This window comes from Sorex araneus, chromosome 5 (assembly GCF_027595985.1).
Source record: "Sorex araneus isolate mSorAra2 chromosome 5, mSorAra2.pri, whole genome shotgun sequence".
Lineage (NCBI taxonomy): Eukaryota > Metazoa > Chordata > Mammalia > Eulipotyphla > Soricidae > Sorex > Sorex araneus.
Genome location: NC_073306.1, coordinates 189,247,911 through 189,259,523, shown reverse-complemented (window position 1 = coordinate 189,259,523; position 11,613 = coordinate 189,247,911).

Sequence of the window (11,613 nt, the reverse complement as noted above, 5' to 3'; positions counted from 1 at the left end):
TATCATGCTAAGTGAAATGAGTCAGAAGTAGGGGGACAGACAAAGAATTATTGTACTCATTTGTGGAATATTAAATAACATAATATGAAATGGACACCCAAGGACAGTAGACACAAGAGCCAGGAATACAGCCCCATAGTTGGAAGCCTGTGTTATGAGCTGGGGAAGAAGGCAGCTGGAATAGAGAAAGGATCACTAAGTCAATGATGGTTGGAGGAATTGTTTAGGATGGGAGATGTGTGCTGAAAGTGGATAAAGGACTAAACATGATAACCTCTCAGTATCTGCATTGCAAACCATATGCCCAAAAGTAGAAAGAGAGTATGGGGAAAATTGTCTGGCATGGAGGTAAGGGTGTGTTGGAAAGGGGGATATACTAGGGACATTGGTGGTGGAGAATGTGCACTGATGGAGGGATGGGTGCTTGATCATTGTACGATTGAAACTCAAACACAAAAGCCTGTAACTGTGTCTCACAGTGATTCAATAAAAAAATGGAGGGTTGTAGGGTGTCTGCAAGGCAAATGCCATGCTGACTATAGTATGTCTCTGGCCCTGAGGATATTAAATTTTCAAATAATCATCTGTTGCATGAACGTTCGTGTGGTCGGTGGCACTGAGATAAGGAACGAGGAAAAAATATATTTCATGGATGGTCTAGGTTCTCTCTGACTCTTATACAAAGGTAGAAAGCCCCGTAATCTCCTTTTATTGACCATGGAAACTCTTAAGGGCGCAATACAGTCACCAATTAAGGGTGCAATACAGTCAAAGGAGTTATGGGAAGATCATACAAAGTTTTTCTGCATACGGGAAAACAAACAATGTAGGATCTACATACTGACAACAAACAGGCTTAGTACCTAGGATCTGTAACTGACAACAAACAGGCTTAAGCAGAACCAGGGATCTGTGAGAAAAGGAAGACTGACAAATTTGTTGTAATTAGGAAATTATTTACTAAGGCAGCCAAAAGAATGTGTTCAACCTCATCCAAGCCACTGGGCTCAACCTGGTAGTTTAGTCCAGCCCGAACAATCATCTTTGATTTTATTTCTATTTCCAAATTCTTTGACAATCATTTTTCTCAGGAATACATTTTCATTTGATTGCTTTTACAAGAAAATTTGCTCCTAAGTAAGCTGCTGCCCCTGATATATTATTTTTCTTAGCAATATGTTTAATTATGTCACATTAAAATCAACTGTGTTAGAAACTTTTATGTGGATGAAATAAGGAAATAATGAAAAACAGCTGAACGTTTGTGTTTTTTTATACTGAGTAATTCGTTTTTGAACTATGTCAATATATAACTAGCTGTATCTCACTAATATATTCAGAGCATATATAATTGTTACTAGAAGTAAAAGTAGATAAGAAATATGATGTAACTCAAAACACTTCATCTTTTGCAATGTAAAAAATTAACTCTTATGCAATGTAAAAAATTACTAATTTGTTTATATAAGTAAAAACCATGTACTTCTTTCTTTAAAGTACACATAAATGTTTAGAAAGATAATTGGGAGTTTCACATTCAAGAGCTGACCAAAGTTCAATCCCTAACACCACATATGATACCCCATGCACTGCCATGATAGATCTCTGAGTACAGAGACAGGAGCAAACCCCAAGCACTGACGGGTATGACCCCAAATCAAAATAATAATAATAACAAAAAATATAGAAAATTTATAAGATTACATTGTAAATATATGATCTGTAAATCTCAATAGAAATTATTCAGTGCATGGCAGTCACATTTTTTAATCTAGGGAATTGTTCACCAGTTTTATAATTTATATGTCAAAACTCAGACTCACTCTTTCCCAAACTTTTTTATCATAAATATTTTCTGAAATTGCTAGGTAAAAATGTGTCAAAGAGTAGGAACTATCAACAATTTGAAAAACACAAACCAAATAGTGCAAAATAAAAACTCTGAGTATTAAATCAATCACTTCATATTAAAAAATAGGTAGAAGGTCAGTATATGAAGCATCATAATATATTTTGAATCAATATTATTTTTGCTTTGGCCCCTTTATGCATATATATTTTATTGCTGTTTTAATGTTGTATGTGCGAATATTAGGACTTTGCATGCTCTGCCAGGAACTTCATGATTTAAAATTTGTTGAATCTAAGAACTTTGTTTTCTTGTCTGCCTAATCTGGATGAACTTTCTGCATTAAGATCACTTGGAGAATTGAAGAGAAAATAATTTGAAAATCTCACAAAGAACTATTTAGAGTTTTGATATAGAAAATGCATTTCAGGAGATAAAAGCAGAGAGATTCTATTTAGCAATACAAGCAGCACTCTATTTAGATTCAGACAGATACTAATGAAATTTCTCATCCCATCAGTCAGATGAACTGTGTGTGATTAATGGAAAATTATTCAACCAATCTGGGTCTCAATTCTAACATTTATAGCATATTTACAAGAATTAAATATAAAACTCCTTCTAAAATCTCTAAGCCAGACCCAGTAGCCAAATATTCTAATAGCTAAGATCCTAACAGCTAAATAATAATGAATACATATAAGCTTGTTAATATTTTGATATTGCTAAAAGGAAGATGGAATATTAAGTAAATTTGCATAACAATATTTATTTATTCTAAAAGCAAATTATAATGAACTAAACTTGACAATGTTCAGATGAGAATTCACCTTAAAATATTTTATTACGGAATATTTGCTTTATTAATTTTTGTTTTCCTCTTAAATTATTAATGAAATAAATTAGTAAGAGAATAAAATGTCCTGAGCACTGTTGGTGTATCCAAGAGAACACACAAACAAAACACCTATAATTTCCCTAGGAAACAATAAAATGGAAGAAAATAATGTCACTAAATCAAATTGTGATTATCAGTTACTGAAATATATTATTTATATCAATATTACATTTATTTTTGAATGTTAATAAGAAGAGATCAAATAGTTTTCACTTACAAAATATTAGATAAAGAAGAACTTTTCTCCACAAAAGCAAAAACAAGTTTATGGATATGAAACATAAAGTGTAAAGAGAAAGGTTATAGAGAGCAGAGTAAGAAAAAATAATAAGTGATTATTATAACTCAGTATCTCCTTCACCTGCCCTAAGAATTGATCTCCAAAGTTTAACATTCTGGTAAATACTTTCGTTTATTCCTCATAGCAATTAATCATCCCGTTTACAGGTGGTACTACTGTCACTTTCACACAGACAACACATCTTGGGTCATGTCAATGTCTCCCGGCAACATACACTTCACTTGTTGGTTTCCTTTTCACACACTGCAGCGAGACCAGAGGATGAAAAGCAAAGCTACTGTTGATAATTGGCAAGATACATTCAAGACATGGAAACCTGCTTTGTGGATTAAAACATCCATCAATGTCTCCACCACCCTCCCCGTCTGTCACCCTTTAAATGAAAAAAAGAAAAGGAATCTGAAAAGCAAATACATTTTGAATCTTGATATTTACAAGTGTCCTAACATAATTCTAAGAAAATTACTTTAGTCTCATTTCCCCAACTATCATTGTCATTGTCATAGATGAACCACAATTACATTTTTGAAAATTTGAATCCCTTGGCATTGCTTTATCATTTAATACTATGTATTAGTATGGAAGAAATATTAAAATAATATAAGTATAATTATTCTTCTTAATGTATACCAACCATAATAAAAAATAAAGAAAAAGAATTCAGAACTCCAAAATAGTACATAAGACACACCCATGACTGTGTCCTGCTTACAAAATAAGCACAGGCACTCATGCTTTCACACAATCTATCCAACTGGAAAATTTAATAAAGGTCTTCAAATGTGTCAAAGGCAGAAACTTTCTTTCCTAGAGAAAAGTTTCAGCAGAATTCTCATTTAAACAAGCTTACTACCATTCATATTTGCAGAGAAGGTAAAATGGATGTGGGGATTCTCACTTAGTCACAATGGTAACAATGTAGGTGTTTTTTTTTTTTAACTGTATTATATACAAAGCAACTTTAAAAGTCACTATTTGCACCTGATTATCTCACTTATCTGTGCTGAATAGGGGAGCAAAAAATGGGGATAATATCAATTTAGAACAAACTGAGGACTGGAGTGCAAATTGAGAATATCAGACTAGGGGGATTTGGGTGTACAGGAGATGAAACAGGGACATGAGTGAGTATCTTGGGCACTTTGGTGATGGTTATGTGAGGCAACATTGCACGCCAAGACAAAAAAATATCAACATCATTTCAAACACTTTACCTATACTAAATGGGGGGGGGGAGTCACCATTTGTCATTCTCACGACAATTTAGAAGTAGGCATTTTGCGATTACTATTTCATGGCAGAGAGGTGACACAAGGAAGTATAGAATAAATATTGCTCTCAGGATGATCTTATTCCTGCCACCTCCCCAGTTCTGCACAATGGTCCCCTTAGCCCTGAGGCTGAAAATAGTGCCTCTTGTCAAGAAAGAGTTTTCTTTCCACCCTCGAACAAGAATTTGGTCACCCAGCTTTGTTTTCATATATCATCGCCCTTTTTCCCTTACTCAATATCTTAAGATAAAAATATAATATACCAAATAATAAGAAAATTTAACAAGCTTCAACACACAGACAAGAGAAGGCATCCTTCAGCATTCAATTCCATAAGGTTAGACCCAGCTTAAGTTCCTGAAGGACTGATCAAAGACTACTGAAGGATCCATCAGGAACCAATGAGATGGTGATTCAGCAGCATCTCCTTGCCAAGGTGCTATTGTTGGAAGGTGGGGTAGCTTGGCTGATTCCTTTAAACCAGCTTTACAGAAACACTGCACCTCCCTCCAACTTGTCTCAGTCATCAAAGTTTGCTTACCCTGGGTGCTCAACTGTTTCTCTTTATTTTAGCTCACTGCATTTGCAAAATAGCCCATAATTCATTTTTTTCTGGGCATTCTTTTTCTTTTCTTTAATTCGGTTAGGGGCAGTGTTTTATATATATATATATATATATATGTATATATATATATAACAGGTGTTCTGTATTATATAATATATAATATAATATAATATAATATATATGTATATTACTCAGGGCTTACTCCTGATTCCTGAAGAGACTCAGGGCACTATGTGGCATGCTGGAGATTGAACCCTGCATGGTCTCATGCAAGTAAGGCACCCTACCCACTGCACTATCTCAGGGAACAAAGGACTGCATTATTGAGAGTCATTTGTTTTTGGCATAAGGTGTAGCATTGCTTTACTTTAAACACTATACTTATCTACAAGTTAGATCGATGGACTGGAGCGATAGCACAGCAGTTAGGGCATTTGCCTTGCATGCAGCCGACCTGGGTTTGATTCCTGCGTCCATCTTGGAGAGCCCAGCAAGCTACCGAGAGTATCCAGCCTGCAGGACAGAGCCTGACAAGCTACTTGTGGCGTGTTTGATATGCTGAAAACAGTAAGAGCAAGCCTCAAAAAGGAGATGTTGCTGGTGCCCGCTCGAGAAAATCATTGAACAACGGAACAATGGTGCAATATAGTACAAGTTAGATAGATAGATACAGTGTTGTAAAGAATACATATAATATAATCTATATAATCATAGTTTTGTTTATCCAGATGTCATCTGTTCTTGGGATTTGAGTTGTTCTAGATTTGGGCTATTGTAAATAGAACTGCAATGAATAGGAGTGCAGATATCTTTCTGCATTGTGCCTTGGGGCTCCTAGGATATTTTCCCAGGAAGAAATTGCTAGGCCATACGGAAACTCAAATTTATTCTCTCTCTCCCTCCTCTCTCTCTCTCTCTCTCTCTCTCTCTCTCTCTCTCTCTCTCTCTCTCTCTCTCTCTCTCTCTCTCTCTCTCTCTCTCTCTCTTCACTTGCTTTCTTCCCTCATATTTACTGCAAATGTTGTTTTTTTTGTTGTTGTTGTTCAAGTAGTTACCCCAGAGTATCTGGGTAGAGATTATGATAATAACGATCACTGTAGGTTTGACTTTTGTGTGTCCTGACCTCTTCCACTGGTAAATCACTGTCGAAGTTGTGGTGGACCTAACTGGCATAGGTAACACATTCATTCTAGTGGCTACCATGGAGCTGGTGAGATATGGCATCTGGTGACATCAAAACTATTTATGTAAAGAACAGAGAGATAGTACAACGACAAGACACTTGTCTTACATGCAGCTGACCATAGTTCAATACCTTGAACTGCATATGGCTCCCAGGGTACTACCAGAAGTAATCCCCAAGCACAGAGGCAGGATGAAAGCCCTTGAACACACCCATCCAAATTTTTGTGATCCTTGATGTGCAGTTTCTGAGTCATATGGAAGTTTAATTTTTAGGTTTTTTTTTTTTTAAGAATCCATATTGTTTTCCAAAGAGATTAGATATCAACTTAAAACTGCTGCATACTTGCTACCAGGAAACTGGAGATTTAAGTTGGCTAAATACCTATAGAATACAATAATAATGAAATAAGGTGTTAGTAAGTTATCCCTTCCATCAACGGTGGATTGAAGTTTCTTTTCCCCATATCTATAGTAGTGCTAATTGCTTTGGTTCTTAATATGCGGTAATCTACTTGCATAACTCATTATTGATTTGATTTTCAGTTTCCTGATTTAATTGATAGAGAGCATTTTTCATATACCTGTTGGCTATCCATAGCTCTCCTTTGGAGATTCATCACTTCTATCCATTTTTGATAAAACTGTTTTCGTATTCTAAATTCTACAAATGTTTTATAGATCTTGAATATTAACATGATAATATTTTTCAGATGAGTAGTAGGCACAAATCTGTCTACACTTCATCCTCACTCTTTCAAACTGGTTCACTTTTGTGTTTCATTGTGTTTCATTTTGTTCTGTTCTGATCTATTTTGGTTTGGGTTTTGACTTGGAGAAAAGTTTAGCTTTAGCTAAACTATAGACATTTCTTAGAGAAACATGTACTTCAAAAACATTCCAGGTATGAGAGATTCTGAAACTTTTGTTTGTGGTTTTTGGTTTGGGGTCATACGCAGTAGTACTTGGGGGGGGGGGTCACATCTAGCTCTGCACACAGGAATTACTCCTGGTGGTCTCCGGGAACCATATGGGATTACAGGGATAGAACTTGGAAATATCATGTGTTAGGCAAACCCATAATCTCTCCAGACACTGAAGCGTTTAATTATCTAATATATGACAGGAGCTGAAGAACTAGTATTCAAGACACTGAGTAAGACACTGCCTTGCATGCATAAGGCAAGCCCAGATTCACTCCCCATCAACACATATGGTACCGTGGATACCACCAGGAGTGATTATGAGTGCAAATTCTGGCAGATAAGGCCACAAATCCAAACAAAAACAAAGCATAAAATATAACAGACTTCAAAGTAAAATAAATAAGAATATAAAGCACAATTGCTTTTTAATGGAATAATATAAAACCTAAATTGTCTAATTCATATATAACTATGAAACACTAACATGTGCAATAACCACTCAGATATTTTAGTTTTCAAAGTTCAGTTAAACACAAGGCATATTTATAAATAAATGTGTCTTACATAAGCTAATGTACGATTTGTCAAAATGAAATAGAATGTAGTGAAAGTCTGCAGCACACAGAGTATTCCCACTGTTCTCAGAGAATGGAAAGTTTAAGTTATACTGTTTATCAAAAGTTTGTTATTTTTAAAAAAACAGGAGTTAGTTTTATTAGAAATGGAAAAAAGAATTTATGAGACTTTGCAATATCTTCTGATTTGCTGAATGAATTAAAAACACTCTAGCTAAAATAAATTCTATGAAACCAAAGCATTCAATGCACTTTTATCATTAAAAATATTTCTACAAAAATAGATCATATAAAAACAGATTTTTCAAGATAAAAGCATAATTCCTCAGATTATTCAAGTATTTCATAGATGCCTATTGTGATGGGCACATTAATGCCATCAGAAAATTGGTGAGACAAAAAGAGTTGTTCAAAATTAATTTCTTAAGCATAGTTTTTAGAATTTTAAGTGATAAATATAAAAATAAATGTTTAAATATAAATACCATACAAAATGTTAAATTATTTGAATCCTATAACTTTTTTTCAAAGGATAACTTAGCTTTTATTTCTTCTCTACATATTATCCCACGCAGATATCACTCCCTTGGACTCCACAGGAAAAAGATCTTAGGGTTCAATGAAAAGCTGCAGAGGTCCAGAGGTGTCATGGACCATCACCACCCACCTAGCAGGGTTCTGGACCACTCCAGGGCTACAATTGGTGGTGCTTATGAGTAGAGATCATGGAGCACAGAGGTAAATCTGGGTCCCCGTGTAAAATTTGCATGTACCCATAACCCCCATATCATATTCTCGGTGTAAATTAGTCATTTCAGATTAAAATAGAGTGTTTACAGAATTAAGTATCAATTTTAATATTTTATGATAATAATTGCATAGCTACACTAAGGTATAATGAGGGAAATGGTATCACATATCTCACTGATATGTTTGCTAAAAATTTAAACTTAAATTAAAACATTTGAAATATATTAACGTAGAACATTACCCCAAAGTCAACTTAGAATTGCTGCATTCTTGATTCCAAGAAACTTGAGATAAAAGTTGGTTAAATCCTTACAGAAAATAATAGTCATTAATCTAGCATCAAACACAGTAAGTTGTTACTTAAAGCTATATATGAAGAAGCTAATAGGAAAAATTTTCCAATCAACATCACAGTTATCCTTTTTATTTAATTGAATCACCATGAGATACAGTTACAAAGCTTTCATGTTTGAGTTTCAATCATACAATGATCAAACACCCATCCCATCACAGTTGTTCTTTATGACAACTTTCACAGAATCAAGGTGAAATCAAATTCTTAAAACTAAAATGTTTAAGGGGCTGGAGTGATAGCATAGCAGGTAGGGCGTTTGCCTTGCACGCGGTCGACCCGGGTTCAAATCCCAGCATCCCATATGGTCCCCTGAGCACTGCCAGGAGTGGTTCCTGAGTGGAGAGCCAGGAGTAACCCCTGTGCCTCGCCAGGTGTGACCCAAAAACAAAAACAACAACAACAAAAAAACCTAAAATGTTTAAGTCATGATTCCAGGAAATATCAAATTTGTGTATGCAACTGATCATTTTTCTAAATATGATCTACACATTCAGTTCAATCCAAATCAAAATGTCAGCATTTTTCATAATGAACTGACCGAACTTATTCCAAATTTTAAAAATAATAAATCTCCTTCTATGAAATAGCAGAGGTAACTAAATACTAGAATTCTAGATCTAGCATTGTATGGTATTTTGACAATGTGGAAGCAGAATGATATTTCAAGAAGTATCTCCTTTAATCCTCAAAGATTATCACTATTCTAAAAATAAGCAAGTCTAATATTCACCCCGTGATGTGTAAAAATGGATGTCTGATAAGTTAAAAGGAACAATATACTTGACTTTTAAAAAATGGGTGGAAATGTTTAAGCTTGCTGAACACACTGAGATGGACAATAAGGTATTAAAAGATGTTCTATAAAATTAAAACAGTGAAATATAACTATACTTTATTGGAGTGGCTAAAATCCAAAATACTGACATCTTGCAAATGTTGATGACAACTTGGAGCAATTCTTATTCATTGATGGTAGGAAAATAAAATGTAGCAGTCATTTTTAAAGACAGCTTGATGGTTTGTTTGGAAACAAAATACATTCTATCTATATGATGCAACCATCACACCCTTTGGGATTTACCCAAGATGTTGAAAACTTATTCAAACATAAAACCTCACACAGATGTTGATAGTACACTAGCTTTATTCACACTTTCTAAAACTTGAGAACAACAAAAACATTCTAAATAAATTAATAATCAGTCCTACATACAATTGATTACTATCTTATAAGAAAAAAGTTATCAAGCCATCAAAACATGGGAATAAACTTTAGTATATATTGCTAAGTCATATGTCTATCTGAAAATTCTTCATACCTTGTGTTTACAACTAATTTTTGTTCTGAAGGAAAATTGGAGACAACAAAATGATCATAAACTGAGAGAGGTTGATGATGGGGAAAATTAATAAACATATTGTAGATATTTTTAGAACACCAAAATATATACATAATAATGTATACAAGTTGGTAAACATTTGTACAAATAAATAGAATGTATAGTATCAAGAATGAGCTGCATTATTAACAATATGTTATAAAAATAATGTGCAACTCTAGAGAAGGATATTGAAAATGGGGAAGGGGTGTGTGTGTGTGTGTGTGTGGTGGTTCTTGGATTCCAAGGCCTCTATTTTTCCTTCAACTTTGCCATGAAATTAAACTTTTTGTTAATAATAAAATCTGTCATTTTTGTGTTAAGGTTCTTATAACCACTCAGAGATACATTGATCTGCCAATGAAAGTTCCTTCTAAATTGTAGTCATTGATGACAAATATTAAGATAACCCACAATAGCACAGTCTTGAGTGAAAACTCAAGCTAACTTGCTGCTCTCCATCAGGATATTGCAAAGGTGAATGGATTTTCCAGATAAGATTTAGGGCTCAAGGGAGGCAGAGGGAAAGTATGGCTGCAGGGTTTGTTCTCTTGCATCCTTCATGGTTCCACGAACCCGCCAGGTGTGGATCCTTGAGCACAGAGCTAGAGAAAGCCCTGAGCACCGCCAGAACTTGTTATGCCCCCATCCCCTCCTCCCCCCTGCCAGACACCCCCCCCCCCCACACACAGAGGACTAAACGAATTTTATTTTGTTTTAATCAAAGGAGAATTTCTTTATTTTTTAAATTTTCTTTTTAATTTTCAGGTCACCCCTGGTTGTGCTCAGACTAACTCCTGGTTTGCATTTCGCGATCATTCCTGGTGGGCTCAGGTACCATATAGGATGCCAAAGATGGAACCCAAATTTACTGCGTGCAAGGCAAGACAGCTATCCACTGTACTATTGTTCTGACATTTAAGAGGAGAAATTCTTTATTAGAGATTGTTCCTGTTTCTAATTTTCCATTAACAACCCCAACTCTGCTTTGTAGCTGCCATCATTCACCTCCCTTAGCATATTATTTATTAAAAATGGAGTCTTATCCAATAATAAGATCCCCTTTCCCCTGTGAAAATAGCAGTGGCTTAAATTTGATCTTTATTTCAATAACTGCTGTATGCTTCAGTTCTATTTTTTGTTTTCCTGCTTGTTTTTAACAAAGTGAAAACTATGCCTGGGGACTGGACAGGGAGTACAGCAAGTCAGATCCCCAAAGGAAAAAATATACCACAACTAAGCCACTTAGATTCTATGGGTAATTTTCCATATGTCAATAAAAATAGTAATGCTATAACCAACATAACATATCATTTTCTTCTTTTCAAAAATAATAATGGAATAAAAGTCTTACAGCAAAACAAGCTGATTCTTTTAAAAGTAAGTAAAATATTTAGGTGTGAAAACTAATCAGTGTTTCAGCAAGCACATACCTGAAATACTAATTTCCTCACATCTGTTATGGATCTTGGGATTAGTAAGTTATCTTATTATGTAGGAATGGAATATAATAAAGAATAGGAAAGAATAGGATAAAGCAAACAATAAAACAATCAAGAATA